Source organism: Giraffa tippelskirchi, chromosome 6 (assembly GCF_054371585.1).
Source record: "Giraffa tippelskirchi isolate mGirTip1 chromosome 6, T2T-mGirTip1v1.2.pri, whole genome shotgun sequence".
Classification (NCBI taxonomy): Eukaryota; Metazoa; Chordata; class Mammalia; order Artiodactyla; family Giraffidae; genus Giraffa; species Giraffa tippelskirchi.
Window position 1 is genome coordinate 30,170,252 of NC_137280.1, and position 20,428 is coordinate 30,190,679.

A 20,428-nucleotide genomic window follows, 5' to 3' on the forward strand; every position below is an offset into this window, starting at 1 on the left:
GTGAGTTCTTTACCTCTAGCACCACCTGGGAAGCCCAGGTTATTGTATGCTGCTGCTAAGTCGCTTCAGTCGTGTCCGACTCTGTGCGACCCCATAGACGGCAGCCCACCAGGCTCCTCTGTCCCTGGGGTTCTCCAGGCAAGAATACTGGAGTGGGTTGCCATTTCCTTCTCCAATGCAAGAAAATGAAAAGTGAAAGTGAAGTCGCTCAGTTGTGTCCAACTCTTAGCGACCCCATGGGCTGTAGCCTACCAGGCTCCTCCGTCCATGGGATTTTCCAGGCAAGAGTACTGGAATGGGGTGCCATTGCCTTCTCCGAGGTTATTGTATACATGCCTCTAAAAATATATCTTACATATATGTCCTAATAAGGCTGGTCTAATATTGCATCAAACACATCTCAATATATACTAGAATTTTAACTATTATTTCACCTCTCAAAATATCTAACTACTCTGTCCCCAATGCTGTTATGAGGAGTGGGAATGCCACACAAAAAGTAATGAGTAAGGCCTGGTTCCTGCTTCTAAGATGTCCATAATCTAATTTATGGAACCAGACACAAGCAATGATACCACTTATATCCATACTCTCTTTGTGTAACATACACACACACCATAATCTTAGGTTTTAGTCAATTTAGTTCCCTTGAATTCTGTGTGCATATGTTAAATTCCATAAATCAGTTCAGTTCCTCAGTCATGTCCAACTCTTTGCAACCTCATGGACTGCAGATTCCCTCTGAAATTTTTTTCAAAAAAGGTGGTCTCCATAGGCTTATTATCTTTCTTCCATCCTTGAATTTTAGAACACTTATATAGTTAAGCAATCTTTTCATCACAGTCTGGTTTTTATTTTTTTTGGTTGTGCCACGTAGCATGTGGGATTTTGGGCTAGAGATAGAACTCTAGCCCCCTACATTGGTGGAAGCACAGAGTTTTAACCACTGGACCAACGGGGAAGTTCCCACCATCTGATTTTAGAACACTTTTTATCATTGCAAATCTTTACCTCAACCCCATAGTGATCCTCTTTCCAAAGTAAATCATTCCAGCTCATACGGAGGCCAACTCTCCCTTGCTCTTCCCAGAATTCACTCTACTTCCCTTTCGGAAGTGTCATTTCTGCCTTTGGGACTTCGTTATCAGAGTTTGGAACTCTAAAACCTAAAGTCCACTTTTTTCCGTGATTTTTCTAATTTCTTCTTTTCCCATGGCTCTGTCACATGCCACTCCACAGTCTGATATCCGCTTCCATAGTCTGACCCAAAAAGGGCCTGCTCTTTTCTCCAGCCTGCTGCCCCAGGGGCTGGCTTGGTCTTACTAAGTCATCCAACCCCAGAGTGTCTGGAAAAATGCAAGGCTGAACCAGACTTAGTACTTTCTCTGTAGAACTTTCTCAATTAATTCACAACTACCACTTACCTCCTACTTACACTAGAAAGTGGATGAAAATAAATAGTATCAAGAATTAAACTGAATGGACAGATCAATATCTAAAGAACCTCAAAACAAGAGAAGGAAGTGAACATGTTAAATTTGATGTAAAAATCAAATACAAAAATCATAGTGAAAATATCTTGACCACTTCAAGGATCTTCACTGAAAATATAGCAGTAGGTGTAATGAGTGTTTAAAATTTGTTTTTATTAGATAAGGCGTATGTTTAAAAGGAACCGCCCTTTCCCTTCTTTTTTATCCCATGGTCAACTCTCAAGCTACTATGATTTTTAATAGTTTCATCTATAAATTATTTTAAAAATATTCTTAAATTATTATGATTACCATTATTTATACAATGATTTAAGTTTGCCACACTGATGTTACCTCTCATTTATATACATTAGAGTTTAATTTTGCAGTGAACTATTACATGCCACAATTCTAAAGACATTTCACTTGAGCCTTTCAAATAAACAGCAGGGACACAAAAAAAACAGCTGAATGGGAAAAATTACTTCCCAGGCAAGGATAGGAAATGACTGTGGTTCCATTAATATTCTCATGTTCAAATGCATGACGTCTACCATCACAAGATCTTTACATTGCAATATGTCAATTTCAATATAATAAAAACAGGACATATTTTGGTGTTGTTTTTTTTTTAATATGATTCTTGTACGACAAAGAATAATAGAGCAAAAGGCCAGAAGGAATCTCCAGAGATGACATACAAGTACATATTTGATATAATTAAGCTGGTATATCTCATGCAAAGGGTTGACTCATTGGAAAAGACTGGGAAGGATTGGGGGCAGGAGGAGAAGGGGACGACAAAGGATGAGATGGCTGGATGGCATCACCGACTCGATGGACATGAGTTTGGGTAAACTCCAGGAGTTGGTGATGGACAGGGAGGCCTGGCGTGCTGCGATTCATGGCATCGCAAAGAGTCAGACACGACTGAGTGACTGAACTGAACCGAACTGAAGCTGGTATATAAGAGAAATTTGTTGCAGACTTAAGAAAAATGAAGTAACTTTTCCAGGGCCACTGAGTAAGTTAAAAGGAGTCAAGCCGGAATACAAAGACATAGCCTTATTTTCCAAACTCTTTACTTCTTTATGTAGCATAAATTACACAAATATCTTGGTGGTGTCACCCCTGTGACACCATCTTGAAGAAGTCAAGGAGATCTGACATTCTCAAAGACTAAACTCCTCTTTGACAATTATGATCCAAAACAGATCCAGAAACTTAATGAAGTGACATTAACAAGTTTAGTTTAAAAGTTAGAATTAGTTCACCATTTTATGCAGAAAGAATTTAATAATCTGCAGAATACTCAAATCTATGCATTTTTCCATGAAGTATAAATTAAATTAAATGCCAGATACCCTTTTCCTATGACTTTAAATGTAACTAGTTTGGTATGTAGCATTAGTGTAAACATACAGATCAATCTCTCTTTTTTTAATGTAACCGACCTCAAGTGTTAGTGGCTCAGTCATGTGCTCCTGTGTCCATGAAATTTTCCAGGCAAGAATACTGAAGTGGGTAGCCATTTCCTTCTCCAGGGCATCTTCCTGACCCAGGTATTGAACCTGGCTCTCTTGCATTGTAGGCAGATTCTTTAGCATCTGAGTCACCAGGGAAGCCCTCAAGATATTAATAATGACTCTTTTAATAAACCTTGAGTGTTTCATCTGAATAATCATTGGAGGGACTAATGCTGAAGCTGAAGCTCCAATACTCTGGTCACCTGGTGCGAACTAACTCATTAGAAAAGACCCTGATGCTGGGAAAGATTGAAGGCAAGAGAAGAAGGGAACATCAGAAGATGAAATGGTAGGATGGCATCACTGACTCAATGGACATGAGTTTGCACACATTCCGGGAGTTGGTGATGGACCTGGAGGCCTAGAGTGCTGCGGTTCATGGGGTCACAAAGACTCAGACACAACTGAGCGACCGAACTGAACTGACTTAAGTGTTTCACATTCACAGTGTATGGAGAAGGAAATGGCAAACTTGCTCCATTCAAATGGGAAAATGAATCTAAAATATTTAATACTGGAACTTAAATGTATTTTTTTACTTGTCTCTAAATTTTACATTTCTTGTTGACCTCTAGTCAGTATTCCTAAGAAATTTAAGAAACAGATATTTGATATTTTTATGTAAAGTAAGTTAAAATCTTTGAGAAGACTTAAAAAAGATGAGCTGCCACAAAATTAACATTGGTTTGGCTACAGATGATTTGTATAAAACAATAAAGAAAAGTTATAATATCTAGAGGATCAAAGGGAGCAAAAGATACCACTCCAAAACATGGTTCTTTGGTACAGATTACTTTGCACTGGTTATTAAAAACAAAAATAAAAACATAGTAAACACATCAGCAGCTCTGAAAATTGAGAAGATACCCTTCTGTAAAAGATATTTACATTTATAAGTGATATCTCCTGGTGGCTCAGATGGTAAAGAATTTGCCTGCAACACAGGAGACCCGTGTTCAGTCTCTCAGTGGAAAAGATCCCCTGGAAGAGGACATGACAACCCACTACAGTATTCTTGCCTGGAGAATCCCATGGACAGAGAAGCCTGGTGGGTTACAGTCCATGGGGCTACAAAGAGTCAGACATGACTGAGCGACTAATACGTCTCTCCATTTATAGAAATATCTCCTGGAGGAAGAGAAGAATGACTTTAAACCTCTGGAAACTCTTTTATCAAAGGAAAAACCAAGGACTTGAATTTGCATGACAACTTTAGCCTGATTTACTGTGCTTTTTCTGGTTTTTCTCAAAATTGGCTCCACACCTCCCCCCACACGACCACCACCAACTCTCTCCCCAAACACCTTCTTCTGTCTTTAGCTGGAGGTGGTATTTAAAGTGGTGGTTTGGGCCAATTTGGAGAGTTATCCAGTTGTTCTGGGTATCTCCCATGTATACAAGAGGTCTACATGTTATTAAACTTCTGTTTGTTTTTCTCCTATTAGTTAGTCTGTCTTTATTACAGGGAGGTTTCAGCCAAAAACCTAGAAGGGTAGAGGAAAAATTGTTTTTCTTCTCCTACAACTTCTACTCCGAAATTATTTCACAAGTGCCTTTCTGTTTTTATCCAATTGTTAAAAATTAGATATCCAAAACTGGAAAAAACATGTAAAAGGGTTGGTTTAGGAAAAAAAGAGGAGGTAAGACTACGGTCAGTAGTGTTGACTCAGAGAAAAGCCTCTATGTCATGTTCTGCTTGTTTTAGTTGCAATAACGTGCTTAAGGTATTCATGTTTTAAATAGCTGCTTCCTTTAACTCTCCCACCTCTTTTTTTTGATTGTCTGTTCAATAACCAACTGATCTAAGACCTTCCACTTTACAGTAACCCAGTGGCTCTCAATCTGGGGTGATTTTGCCATAAAAGGACATTTGGCAAAGACTAGAGCCATTTTTGAGTGTCGCACTGGGCAGGGAGGATGCTACTGGCCTCTAGGGGGTAGAGGTCAGGGGTGCCGCTACGCTACAAGGCACAGGATAGCACCTCTCAACAAAGAGTCATCTGGCCTAGAATGTCAGTAATGCTGCTGAGAACTTTAGTCCAACAATAAAGTATGATCAATGATATACATCATGTAGAACAGGATTTTAAAATGTGTGCATGTGTGCCGAATGGTATCCGACTCTTGGCAACCCCATGGACTGTAGCCTGCCAAGCTCCTCTGTCCATGGAATTTTCCAGGCAAGAATACTGGAGCAGGTTGCCATTTCCTTCTCCAGGGGATCTTCCCAACCTAGGGATTAAACCTGTGTCTGAGTCTTCTGCAAGAGGATCCTTTTACTACTGAGCCACCAAGGAAGCCCATTTAGAAGTTTAACCATTGCTTAACATCTTGTTAATATCTTTAAATAACAACAGTCAATGTAGGGATGACAACAAAAATAGCAATTTGATTTTCATTTTCACACACATTTTATCACTGGATCCTCACAAGGAACTTAGAAGTAAGCAAGGTATATATAATTAGTCCCATTTCCCAGGCAGAGCACTGAGGCCCATCAATGAGAAACAGCATGAACAAGATCATGTTGCTTTAAAATGTCAATTTCTACTCTACAGCAACCTGAATCATTGGAAAAGATCCTGATGCTGGGGAAGAGTGACGGCAAAAGGAGAAGGGGGCAGCAGTGGTTGAGATGGTTAGATAGCATCACTGGCCATGAATTTGAGCAAACTCTATGAGATAGTAGGGGACAGAGGAGCCTGGTGTGCTACAGTCCACGGGGTTGCAACAAGGCCCACAAGCTTTAGCAACTAAACAACAGCAATAGTTGAAACAGCAAAAGGTGAGGAAGAACATTCTATTTCATTTTATCACCCGAGGAGAAAGGTACTGGCAAAGAATAATCATTTTCCATAGTCTTTGATATGTACATTCCTAAAGCAAGAAGATAATCTGACACTTTTGCACTTTTAAACCAATATACCATAGTTCATCTAAATCTAGAACAATCACCTTGTTTGTCAAAAACAGGAAAGATTTCTGCTTTGATATTTCTAACAAAGTGTTTTAAAATATGAAGTCTGAAAAAAAATAAAATAAAATAAAATAAAATATGAAGTCTGTTTCTTCCTATAAGCTTCAAAGTGCCAGTCTGTACTCAATGAATTCTTATTATCATTTAGATGGATATTCTAATTCCTTTCTTATTCAAATCATGCAAAAGCTTCACTTTTTGAAAGTCTGTGCATAAACACACACCTTCCCTGGAAGATACTTGCTTTTTCTGCTCATAGTAGGAAAGAAGATCAAGGGCCTCAACTTGAGGACCTTTTTCTCCCATAATTCTGATCGAGTCACTATTAACAAGAGACAGAGTAACAAGGTGAAGGACTTCACATGGGTTCTGAAGACCTAATTACCAAGGACAGCATTAAAACGATAACAGGAGTATAGGGAGAAGCTTCCAGGATTCTATATATATGGGGAAAGAGTCAGATAAATGGTTTGAATTAGCATAATGATATACTAAATATTATATCTTTCTGCATGAAAGAAAACAACTTTGAACACGCCTGGTGTTCTAACTATACTAAAGTTTAACCCTCCAAATTCTGATTTCCAGACCACTTTGGAGAGAAGGAGAATTCAAAGCCCTGACAATCCTTCATCAGCTTCAAACTGAGGTTAACTGACTCCAGACTCTGCTCTTCACCATGACCTCTACGGCTTCTTAGCATTTACTTTTGCAATTGTTTTGGACCCATATTTGTGTTAATTATGATTATTATTTGACTATTTAGTATGACTCCAAGAGAGCACAATAAGAATGAATCTAGTAGAAGATAAAGGAAACAAAAGATCTTTCATATAAGACAAATTTTGATTATCTAGGTAGGCTAAAGCAAAAAGCCATTCTCTCTCTTGAAAATGTTACAAAATTCTTGTCATGTGATAAGGTGTTCAAAGATCAGGACAGACAAGAACGTGAGAGAAAGGGATTAGAGAGATGGTCAGGAGGATAATCAACAAAATATACTATTCTTCTAGATTTTCATGATAGTTACGGGACTTGTCAACTTTTAGAATTCTGTAATGTGCCGTGATTTTTTTTCTCATTCTAAATATATACTCATTTTTAGCCTAATTGCACATTCATTATTATGAAATATTCTTCTTAAAGGAAGGCCTCTAAATTTTCTAAGCTTTTATTAAGGTGCCACAAAACCTAGATTCACCCTGCAGATGCTAATCAAAATGGAGAAAATTATTAGGGACAGGAATATACTTGTCATTAAGTTAAAGAAACAGTATGACCATCTGAAAAAAATTAAAAATTAGTAGATTGGAAGAGTGATGGTGAATATCCATCACTGTAGCACTACCTGCCAACTTCAAAGTAAATAATCAGATAGAAACATAAATTTATTCTCTCATAACATCAATAGACACAAATACTGTTCATACACAGATATAATGTGTAAAGATATGTCATAAATACTATTGACCTTCTGTGATTAAGGTCCTGTATGTTATGTGCTACTATGTAGCATCTTCCTAAAAGGCAGGAACCATCTCAATGTACATACGTACTCGTGCCCATTTTAATGATGAAAAATCCATTAATATTTCATCTTAGTCTTAATGCATTATTTTTACAATAATATATTTCAACTTTCTCTGCTTTTTATTCTTGTTGTTGTTATTAACTTAAAAGTAGTATTCTCATGGATAGTGAACTTGACAGGAGAAAACCCCAAAACCAAATGTGTCATGGAAACTAAGTCAAATTTCAGTCATTAAGGCACACACTGTATAAACTATGTAGAAACACATTCTTCAGATGAATATAATTTCTCAACAATATTCCTAGGGAGGATTTACTCTCATAAATGCTCATTAGAGTAATCCTTTGAACTTAAAGTTTTAATTAACTTTGAAACCCACAATGTAAATTTGAAATATGTTGTCTTTAGAAATTTGTTCCAGTTAGGGGCTTGGAATAAACTATAATCTAATAAAAAAGGTTCTCTTTCAACATAATTTATTTAGTGACTCTAAGTCCATTTTAATAGATGATCATTGGTTTAAATAAAAACCTCAAGAGCTGCAATTTAAAAGTATGTGCATTTGGCTCTTTCCAATGTATTTAAATATACAATAGATGTGAAGCCAACAAAAAATACTAAATTATTTAGCCATGAAATCCAGTACACATAAAAATATTTTGAATATTATAACTTTAAATTAAAAAACCTTTGGCTAACATTGTAAAGACAACAATTATGATAATGTAAAAAGAATAAAAAAAAACAAAAAACAAAGGATGTTACTTGAATTATATATTTATTAAAAACACAGATGAAGGAGTAAGGTTTTATGACATTTCAAAAGAAAAGGGTCAATTATAATGGATATAAGATTTTTCAAAAACTCAGAAATACTAGTTATTAAACACAGAAACCTAGAATATGCTTTTCAAGAAACACCTCTTACAAAATTCCTAACTATATTTTGGCAGCAGTTCATGGCATTTCTAGTTTCCGCTTGATTTCATCTAAACTATTCAATTCAGCAAAGCAGGGTGGGAAAGACTCACATCTAGATTCCAGACACTGATTCATATACGTACCTCTTCAATGTCAATGTAATCATGATTGTTCTGCTAATTTATCAAAACAGAAAAGGTGGAAATACTTTAAAAAAGCAACATTAATATATGCCCTGATTGTGATTGGCAGTGTTAATTATAAAGGGTTTTGATCCTGTCAGCAGTTTCAAGACGATTATCCTTAGGTTTAAATTCCAGCAATGTTCTGTATATAGGCACAGAAATATACTTTGTGCACTAGGAGACCAAAAGAAACAGACTAAGGAGCAGGAAGAGTTAACACAGAAAGAACACAGGACTGGGTGTTATCCTGGTTCATCTCAGATCATGCATCTTCCAACTCTCCTTCCCATAACTAACTATACATTCTTGATGCTTGGTCAAGCCACTTAACACTTTGTATAAATGAACTAGATGGTGCGTGTGCACGTGTGCTAAGTCGCTTCAGTCGTTTCCGACTCTGTGCGACCCTATGGACTACCGCCGGTCAAGTTCCTCTGTCCATGGGATTCTCCAGGTAAGAATACTAGAGTGGGTTGCCATGCCCTCTTCCAGGGGATCTTCCCAGCCCAAGGATTGAACCCACATCTCATGTCCTCTGCATTGACAGGAAGATTCTTTACCACTAGTACCACCTGGGAAGCCCAAAATAGAGAAATAGATGGTAAGGACAGTCTACTCAGTAGTTAAATTTATTGTTCTGGAGGCCTTAAAAAAACTGAAGACCTAATTTTAACAAGCACATTTTTAAGCTGACATTAAAAATTCTTCTCCCTTAGCCGTATTATTAAAAATTATCCCAAACTTGGAAATAAGGTCAAATAAGGAGTAAGTAGCATATTCTTTCAATTACATACTGGGGGATTATTTAAAGGCTCAACAAGAATTACTGAATTATCTAGGGACATGTACCTGTTTGACTTTGCTATTTACTGTAAAAGACTCAGATTCTGTGAAGTTACATGTTAATTTTCTTTCCAAAAGAAATGATAACCCCAAAGGCTCAGTTCCCATTGTCCTACTGGACACTAGGTCTGGTCCCTAAGTTGGACTGTTATTCCTGAGGGACTTATATAACTCATGTTCCTCTAATTTTCCTTCAAACCAGCTTTGTCATCTTCCTGGTTCTCTTATTAATCAGTTTTTAAAAAACCTTTAAAATGTGCTTATATTTGTGCAAGTACACTGTTTTAAACTTCTCTAAAATTATTCTTGGACAATTTTGGAGATTTCACTGAGATACCCGAGTGGACTGATCTTCCAGAAGTAGTTAAGCAAAGGCACTCTGTTTTTGGTTCCAGAAGTGAATCCCAAACAACAATAAAACTTTTGTTTTAACAGTTCTTTGTTTCTCTTCCTGGTTTTGTTTTTGGTCCTTGGCTAGCTTATTTGATTCTGGTTCTGATGTGCACATAGTAAATAAGTTATCACCTTTAGAGATAACCAACGACAGGGAATCCTATTGCTGACCATTTGGTGATCTCCCCCAGGGGGCTCAGTGGTAAAGAATCTGCCTGCCAATACAGAAGACATGGGTTCGATCCCCGGGTCAGAAAGATCTCCTGGAGAAGGAAATGGCAACCAGCTCCAGTGTTCTTGCTCGAGAAATCCCACGGACAAAGGAGCCTGATGGGCTACAGTCCATGGAGTCTCAAAAGTTTAGGACAGGACTTAGCGACAAAAACAAGTACTAGGGTTCTATTCTCTGTTGGGTACGACACAACAGAAATTCTGTTTTGTCAGCCTCTTATGTTCATTTGTTTGTGCAGCAATATGTTTCAAATCCATAGAAAATAGAACAAAGATTTCAGATCTCTACCAGTGACTGTTGTGTTTATTTACTCTTGACCCATGGATGAGGCTGAAGAATTGAAGCTGAAAACTCTGCTTCTATGCTTCTCTAAGAAAGTACTTAATCAATTTGTGTGAATTTATACAGTAAATAATTTCCTATATCCAGAGTGCATTAATAAAGTATATGATACCGTCAAAGTTAAATGAGATGTGTTATGATTGCATTTGAAAGATGTATAATGACATTCATTCTAATGCTTTCAGATTTTAAGAAAATAAAGAAATTGAACTTCTAAAATTTAAATAAGCTAGTCTTTAAAAAAAAAAAACAACCCTGCAATCCTCATAGAATCTGCTAGCTTTGAGCATTTTTACATAAGAATACAAATCCAGGTTTATATAACTGAGGTATATATAATTGAGGGCTTCCCTGGTGGCTCAGTCAGTGAAGAATCTGCTTGCAATGCGGGAGACGTGGATTCAAACCCTGGGTTGGGAAGATCCCCTGGAGGAGGGCATGGCAACCCATTCCAGTCTTCTTGCCTAGAGAATCCCCAAGGATAGAGGAGCCTGGTGGGTTACAGTCCATGGGGTCGCAAAGAGTCTGACACGATTGAGCGACTAAGCATATACTCAAGCATATACTCAAGGCACATTTTTAGATTACCACGATTGCTGTGGCCATTTTGGTTTGAATACTACGTATCTTTCCCTAATTTTATTGATGGTAAGTATAATTCAAGCTTACATTTCATTTTTTATAAAATTTAGTTTTGTGTCCTCATAAAGTGAAAGTCGCTCAGTCATGTCTGATCCTTTGTGACTCCCACGGACTATACAGTCCATGGAACTCTCCAGGCCAGAATACTGGAGTGGGTAGCCTTTCCCTTCTCCAGGGAATCTTCCCAACCCAGGGATTGAACCCAAGTCTCCTGCATTGAAGGAGGATTCTTTACAATAGCTTTACCAGCTGAGCCACCAGGGAAGGTCGTCACAAAGAAACCAGTTAACCTGAAATTTCCAAAAACTATTTTTTATTTTTAAAAATTTAAAATATTGTCTTTATTTTTAATGATTCTAGTTTCATTGCTGTCTTAAATTTAAATGCTAACATTATTCCAACATTATGTCTAGGACTGAGAAAAATGTAAATAATAATAATATTATGTACCAATAATAATTATATTCTGTAGTTAGTCAGGCTAAACATAATTGAGTTAATGAATCTTTAGATAACTAGTAAATATCTAAGTAAGACGAGGTATTTCTAAACTTATCATCAATTTGTCAAAATTTTAGCATAACTGTATGCCATTTTAATATAAGTATTCATTTTTCCACTTAACAAAAGTATAAAATCAATGAATGTGAACGCAGAAAATCATGTAATAGCATTTGTGAGCTCTGCAAATCTGATAAAATGGTTGTGAGTAATAGCCATATCTCAAATCTACCTCTTAGCACTCTCTGTGAAACAGAAATTACTTAATTTGGTTAAATGTTATAGTTAATATGGTGATTAAGGTTTCATATAAACAATAGTGGCAGAAAAGTCTAACTGAGCAAGCAAGTTATAGAATATGTTGTCTACCAAGAAGAATTCAAAAAAAAAAAGTAGTTTTCAAAGTGAAGTGTCTGATCACTCCAAAATATGACCAAGTATAATAAAAGATAAAACTTGAGTGTCAGCAATAAGTTGTATACGAGTTGAGGGAAGGAAACGTTATTTGCATCAGTTTAATATCAGCAAATAACAAGCCTGAAAAAGTAATAAAATGTGTTAATTTTGGCAACATGATAGACTTACTCATAAAACAATGTAAAATAAAAAGAGCCTGTAAATCCTTTTTCACCATAAATTAATGTAAAATCAGATCTATTTTTAATCTCTGCTAAAATGATAAACTGGTCTTAGAGTATTTAGTCTGTTCTGAGTAAAGGTTAGTAAAAGGTTATTTTTTAACTTTCTGTTCACCAGAGTAAGTTTCTATGCTTTGAGCTTTCTCTGGTATGCCCTTGATTCTAAAAGATCTCTGGTTCCTTATGATTATGTTACTTCTATGTTAATTTAGGGTTTCCCTGTGGCTCAGCTGGAAAAGAATCCGCCTGCAATGTGGGAGACCTGGGTTCAATCCCTGGGTTGGGAAGATCCCCTGGAGAAGAGAAAGGCTACCCACTCCAGTATTCTGCCTGGAGAATTCCATGGACTGTATAGTCCATGGGGTTCCAAAGAGTTGGACACGACTGAGAGACTTTCACTTCATACGTTAATTTAGAAATTTGTACTGTCATTTTGATCAACAGATAGTCATGCTATTGTTTCTCAGGCAGCTTGGTCCTATCTTAGTCACCCAAAGCTTCTCCCTGATACCCTTTCCATTTTAATTTTCAGAAATCAGATCTTAAATTCAGAGAGAAAAGAGACTATACTCAGAATATTACAACACAGCCCAAAATATGTAAGCTTTACAGGCCAAAAATATATAAGAAATGTAAAAGACAGGGCAAGGCAGGAAGCTTAAAAGTTTAAGGTGCTTTGCTAAATAGAAAGAAGCAACCAAGAAGACTAGCCTTGGACTTACTCCAATGTTTGGCGCCCAGGAGATTGTCCTAACCTTCAGAGAGATAACATGCTAAGATTGTGGATATGTGATGGCTATGTCTTTTCTAAAGTGATCATAAAATCATACACACTATCCAGAAGCCAGGTTCCTTGCATCTGTCCACGAAAACCACATGGAAAATTGTCCCAAACTCTGTAAACTCTAGTTCGAAAGATCACTGATCTACTTCTAAAATCCGAATCTGAATATCAGGAGGTTTTTCTGGAGACTAGAACTTTACTACTGATAAGCCAATCTAAACAAAATCACTGCCTGAAAGAGTATTATAATAATACTGTCTTCTTATACATGGGTTAAGTTTCCAGTTAAGGTTCAGCTGGTAAATAAGGGGGCTTCATTTCTAACTCACCAATGAACCACCAAAAATGGTATTCAAATCAGTTATGAATTGTAATGAATTGTTGGCACTGGATGGTTAAGAAGGTTATTGCCAAATTCAAAATACATAAAAGAGTTTTAACCAAAAACACACTGGGTCCAGAAAGTTCCTTTTATTCTAACTTCCTAAAAAGCTATACAAATTGAATTTATTTCTGAATCATTACCATGATGAGGTTATTAAAATAGTCAGAGAAGTGGGTGAAATTTATTTTATCTGCCTATATAGATGTTAAGTATACACATTAAGCAAGGATTTGGCATTAAGTGGGCAATTTTATTTTGTATTCTTCAGCAATAACTGGCATGTGTTGACAGACTACTGAATTGTTTCATACCACAAAGTTCACATAATCCTAACATTTGTTTTGGTTGCATTTTCTTCATATTTCTAAGAATAAGATTCAAAGAGGCACATGCCATTTGTATTAGTATCAACTCTTCCTCTCATATATAAATCTGCAGTAAACACACAATGGTTAGAAAGTTCTCAAATAATATAGAGACAGTATTAAAATGTTGGTGACATTTTTCAAACTGGTGTACAAATGCAATTACATTAACTAGCACTAATAACTGTCTTAATGTCATCAACAAAAATTTACTGGCTCAAACCAGTGATCAAAGTTAACTGGCTTTAAATAATTTTAGGGTAGTGGTTATAATCCCATTCAGAATTTCTCTAACTTTTATATAGATCTTAGCATGACTTCTAATGAAGGAGCCTAAGTTCAAACAACTCTGTCCTTTAAAGTTTTGGTTTTTTGTGTTTTTTTTGGCTAATATATAGAAGCTCATTGATTAAAGATAAAAAAAAATGTATCAAACTTTACTGAAAGCATCTGATGCATTTTATCTGAGCATTAAATCTTAACACTGTAGCATAAACTAAGTATTAAGGACAAGCTTCTGGTTAGGTATTTTGGTGTACTCTGAATTCAATGAAATCAGACTTACTCTTCTTCCTACATACACATGGCACTGTATACAGTTGAAAGCATTCCTATAAAACACAGAAAGCCTATGTGAGAAAACACTATTAACTTAGTGCCCTACAAATTAAACTTTACTTCTAAACCCAGATATAATGAGGATTTGCCTGCATTTTTCAGAAACCAGGAAAGCAGATTCTATATTTCAAAAGGCTCACACAGTGATCCCCATCCTTATGCAAAGATTATGCTCGTAAGCAGACACTTCCAACCCACAGGGAAGATACTTCTTCATAAAAATGGTGGAGGTATGATGGAAAATAGCAACAGAAACACATTTTATGGGTTTATGAGTATAATAGTAACAACCATTCAGCCTGACTATGTGATAAGATTCCTGAAAACCATAGCCTTCATTTTTGTTAACACCTTAGTAACATGAGTAAGTGGGTAGAATCAAAGCTTTCGAAGCAAGAAATATGATGTTACAGCAATAATTATTCCTTTTATTTGTCCTTACAGTTACTTTCAACACTCTGATGCAAAACACAAGCACTATGGATTTTGACCTATCATGTCAAATTTTGACCAATCATGCGTTGCTCAAGATTAAAATGATACAACTGAATAAACAGAGCAATAATTTTAAAAATCCAATAATATTGATTATTTTCATAAATATCTGAGAAATTTTAAGAGTTGACCATCATAAATTGCAATTTACTTCATTTGCATTTCAAAAATTAATACCAACCATAACATCAGTGAAAGTCACTCATTTATTCGGCAAATATGAGACACTACTATTTGTCATGTTTTACAATTTGTTCTTTAGACCATTTCAGTTTATTATAATACAACAGTCCATTTTTCTTTAGTTTCTTATCTATGGTTCAAATTTAAGAAAAAATTTTTTTTCATTTTAATGTATGAAAAATGAAATTTAGAAATGTTAAGTTTGAAGTTGACTTTGAAGCCATGTCTTTATACCACATTGGGTTAGAGAGTATTGGGAGGCAATAATATTTGTTTCTTCATTCACAAAATGAAACTGTGCAAGCTCAGTTGGTAAAAAATCTGCCTGCAAAGCAGGAGGCCTGGGTTCCATCCCTGGTTCGGGAAGATGCTCTGGAGAAGGCAATGGAACCCACTCCAGTATTCCCGCCTGGAAAATTCCATGGACAGAGGAGCCTGGCCCGCTACAGTCCATGGGGTCCCATAGTATAAGACAGGACTGAGTGACTAACACTTTCACTTTCACTTTCCTGCAATACTTAGGCATTGAACTAAGTCCTGGGCCCATAACACACCCAACAAGGTCCCTGTCCTCATGGAGTTTATAATCTCCTCTGAATAACAGGGTCTTGTTAAGGTATTATTGGAGACATTTTATGCTAATAGGTATGTAAGAAGGTAGAAAATAAAGATACAATAAAGGGAGATAATTGATGAAGCAAGGTCTCAGAGAAGGTATGAAAAGAAAGAGTCAATGATATAATGAGTAGGAAGAACCTTCAGTTTTTTAATTACATTTAGCTACACAACATACGGAGAAGGCAATGGCACCCCACTCCAGTACTCTTGCCTGGAAAATCCCATGGGTGGAGGAGCCTGGTAGGCTGCAGACCCATGGGGTCGCTAGGAGTTGGACATGACTGAGCGACTTCACTTTCACTTTTCCCTTTCATGCACTGGAGAAGGAAATGGCAACCCACTCCAGTATTCTTGCCTGGAGAATCCCAGGGACGGCGGAGCCTGGTGGGCTACTGTCTATGGGGTCGCACAGAGTCGGACACGGCTGAAGCGACTTAGCAGTAGCAGCAGCACACAACATAAATGTCACAGGTGTTACACAGACCATAAGTTCTTTGTTTCTAAAATACAATGAAAAGATATGAAATGTGTGTTAGTCTGAGACTAATTGAGATTAGGTCTTATAAACCCATCATATTGTTTGAATTTAAGAACAAAGTATTTGATGAATTTAATAGCATGGACATATACTAGCACAGTGGTAATAAAGAATGATTTTCTAGAGCTGAAATCTTTAGTATGATAGCCACTAGCCATATGTGGCTGCTTAAACTTAATATAATTAAAACTAAACATAGGAAGCTTTTGGTGGTCCAGTGGTTAAGATTTCACCTTTCAATGCAGGGGATATAGGTTAGATCCCTGATCAGGGTGCTAAGATTTCACATGTCTTGTGGCCAAAAAAAAAAACACGCCAAAACACACAATAAAACATTATTGTAACAAATTCAATAAAGACTTTAAAAATAAATAAAATTAAATGAAATAAAAAATTCTGTTGGGTGCAATAGAGACATGAGACTATTTGGACAGTACAGATTACAGAAAATTTCCAACACTACAGAAAATTCTATTGGAGTGTCGAGATAAGAAGAGTCTAAATATACTGAAATTTAGAGGGGTTTGTAGGAGTGGAAATCAAAATAGGGCTTCCTTTATTTGGTATGACTAACAAATAAAACTCAAAAAACAACAACAATGACAATCGCCTATTAAGCAAATCTTTCACCTAAAATAGTTATGGTGAGACTGGCAGTAAACAGTGAGAAATAACGCAGAGTAGGAAACTAACTGGAAAGATTTTATAATATCAGATTAAATCAGGCTAAAATGGAAACATGTAAAATACTCAAGAAATTTCTGGGTCATTTTTTATACTGATAATGCTGTAATGGATTGCTTTGGGGTCTATTAGTAACAGGAGGGAAAGGGGCAGGGCACAATTTTTGAAAGAATGACATAGCCCAAGGACATAACATAAACCAGTTATAATCAGATGGAACCAAGATGGCAGACAAGACTAAACCTTGATCTTCAATCAGCAAATGAAATGACATACCCGACAGTTTCAAGGCTCTGTCGAAAGACCAAGGAGTGGGCGGTGGCCCAAATCCTGGAAATCTCCACCCCTTCTCCCAAAATAGTTGGAATAACCCTCCCCTTTGTTAGCATCTGAAATTACCCAGCCTATAAAAATTAACCCTGACATTTCATGGCCACACTCACCTTCTGCCATGGCCCACACTCTGTTTGATGAGTGTGCTTCTCTCTGAATCTAAATAAATCCATTTCTTACTTACCACTTTGTTTCTCACTGAATTCTTTCTGCGATGAGACACGAAGGACCTGAACTTCACTAGGTCTTGAAACGAAGTATTGTGGGTTTCTGCTAGATTCAAGTCTCAAACAGGGTTTTGGCTGGGTTTCAGTTCCAGCCACGTGGGTTCAAGCCCCAAGCAGGGTTTTGGCTGGGTTCAAGTCCTAGCCATGTGGGTTCCAGTCCCAGAACATGAGTTAAAGTCCCATCCCCAATCTGAGGTAAATGGTTTCACATTTTTCTATAATCTGAAGATTTTTGAACTAGTAGATAACACAGAAATAAAACACTACTGTTATTCTCTTACAGCAGCCTGAATTTCTTTGTTCTGTTTTCCAAGAAAACACTACCTCTATAATTTGGACAAAGACAAAAAAGTTAAAAGGAGATTAACAGAACTAATTTTGAGAGAGTAAAGAGAGAGAACAGGCTAAGAACTAGAAATTAAAAAAATAATGAAATCACAATTAAAAATCACAAACTCATGCCTCACTTAAGAGAAGGCCATAAACTATGTGCTAAAGACAAAACATTAGTTCTAGTACATTAGAAAAGGAATCCCCAGCTTGCCCTGCCTTAAATTATGTGGCAAAGAACCAGACTATTTGTTTCTACTAGCAATAAATTAGCTAGTCACATAAGGATTAATTGCAAAACTGACCCTTGAAACACTGCCCAGTAGCCCAATTTTGAACAATAATTCAAATTTGGTCTTCTACCAGAAATTTTTAGTAAAGAGAATCTGAATGGTTTAATTCATACGAGAGAGATATTGGTGTGAGGCTTCCTCTTACAAATTTTTTCCAGCTACCTACTTACTCTTGAAACTGTGTATATTAATGTGTTTCTCCTAAGGGTCCAGCACCCTTCGGGAATATATGAAGACTGTGCATTTCACATCCATGTATTCCAGGGGATATCAAGTTCATAATAAATTTGAATTTTCATTACTTGTGGATTCAAGAGTTTAATAAGAACGTGTTGACTATATAAGTGACATAAACAGAGATTTCAACCCTCAGCCATTTTTTTCATTCTGACTTTAGCTTTTTCTAATTTTTAACAGTCACTTAAATCTCTATCCTCTAATTTCCAGTCTCCTAAGGAAATGTGTGCTCTGCCTAAGAATGATTTCATTTAGGTAAGTATATATTTTTCAGATATGCAAAATTATATATTTCATGCAGAAGGTGAAATAATTTAACCTGAAATGTGTGAGGCTTTGTTCACTACTGAAATCAGAAGAACGAATGTTTAAGGATCATATTTTTTTTGACAATCTAACCAATAATGCATTCACTCTCCCCACATCTTTCATGTTGAGTTCCTATATAAAAGAAAAAAAAAAAGGAAAGAAAGAAAAATTCAGTGGTAGGCTTGGAACAAAGAGAATGAAAGAACAGTTATAACTGTACTCCTTTACTTCATTTCTAATACACTAATGGGCAATTAATAATAAAGCTGAAACTATATGAGGTAAAGGTTCCTTTCACTAGCCAATTATACCTTCACTTGAAAATGGTCCTGAGGAGAAAAGTCAACTTAAAAAATGCAGTTAATAGATGAGGAGATATTTACCTCCACAAACACTCGAGATAATTGAGCATTAATAAAAAGAAGCCATTCCAGTTTTCTATTTCAGCTGACATTACCTCCTTTGAGCTAAGAGAGTTGAGATAAACTGTTCTGTCCAAGTAAAAATCAAACGGTCACTGTTATCCATTCTTAAAGTGTCAGAATCTAAGACACCTCACGTTAGAGCCTTCCTATTCCTTTATCAAGGAAATAAGGCCAATTTTATTTCCAGCCATCTTAGATTTCAATGGATAAGTAAAACTGGAAAAAAAAATCAAAGCATAAGTAATTACTTGTTGGTAGAGCCCCAAAACAATAGTTTGAAATGTGTCTGCTCCTCTTTTTACTTGTCTTCTCTCTGATTTAGCATTAAGAAGCAATCACTGAAGGAAAAAAAGTAAATAACCCAAATAGATAACATAAAAGATACGCCCTTTAATGAGAACGTAAAACTCAAAACTAACCTTTTACTAAGCATGGTAACTTGTAAACTGGGAAATTCAAGTGACAAAAGTTGTTAAACTAATCTTTTGTTAAGTAACTCTAAGCCCAATGCACATCTCTTTATACTAGGGAATTGATTACAATAATAACTAACATGCATTGAACACTTAATCTCGGCAGATAATACATTAAATTGAGTTTTATATATATATATTCTTTCAACTCTCACAATACTCAGAGAGTAAAGCCTTCCTACTGCCAGGAAGGAAGGGTGTCAGTATTACAACCAAGAGAATCTGACTTCATAATGATACAAAAGCAAAACTGACTTTCAGTTTTAAGTGATAATAAAGAGCCAAACACTTCTGATTTCACTTTTATATTTGGATAATACATTCACATTATACTTGCAACCTCACTAACAATTATTAATCCAGCTACTATCCTCAGAACGACGCTAAAACCCTAGGGGGATAAACAATAAATAAAAAAAAAAACAAAGTTCAAAACTAACCCAGTAGATAAACAATGGTCTAGCTAATAGGTATGTCTTCAATCACTAATCACTTTAACTTTTATAAAAGAAAACAAGAGCTTTAGAGTTAATATTTAGAGTGAATACTATTCAGATTAAAGATGATGCAACATGCAGGATATAAAGGTGATGTAATAAAGTATTTATAATTCTTATACAGGCTATTTCAAAATAGAATTTGAATGAAATCAGAATAAAATCACATAACATAGAGCAGTTAAATATTATGAGCACAAATCAACATATAGAATAGTGACAGTTAAAGACACTATGCAAAGAAGTGGAATTAAGAACAGTATCACTGGAGACTGCGGTTATAACATTGAGGAAGTGATGCTAAGAAAGAGATGATGAAGAACCAAGTTGGTGTGGTGACACTGGGAATAAGAGGAAACGGATATGAAAACTGGCAGAAAGAAGACACGCTGACCAACTGGCTTTAAGGAAAGAATGAATATGAAGAAGAA

General features: G+C 36.1%; 1 protein-coding gene and 1 long non-coding RNA gene across 7 annotated transcripts in view; both read right to left on the minus strand.

Annotated features, from left to right (window-relative positions):
• TRPS1 (transcriptional repressor GATA binding 1) overlaps positions 1-20,428 on the minus strand; it is a 266,245-nt gene that overhangs the window by 102,392 nt on the left and 143,425 nt on the right. The window lies entirely within an intron of this gene.
• LOC145511682 (uncharacterized) lies at positions 849-5,568 on the minus strand. Its single transcript, XR_014058050.1, has 2 exons — positions 3,303-5,568; positions 849-2,305 (listed from the first exon to the last, which is right to left on the minus strand). It is a non-coding gene; the product is annotated as an uncharacterized LOC145511682 (long non-coding RNA).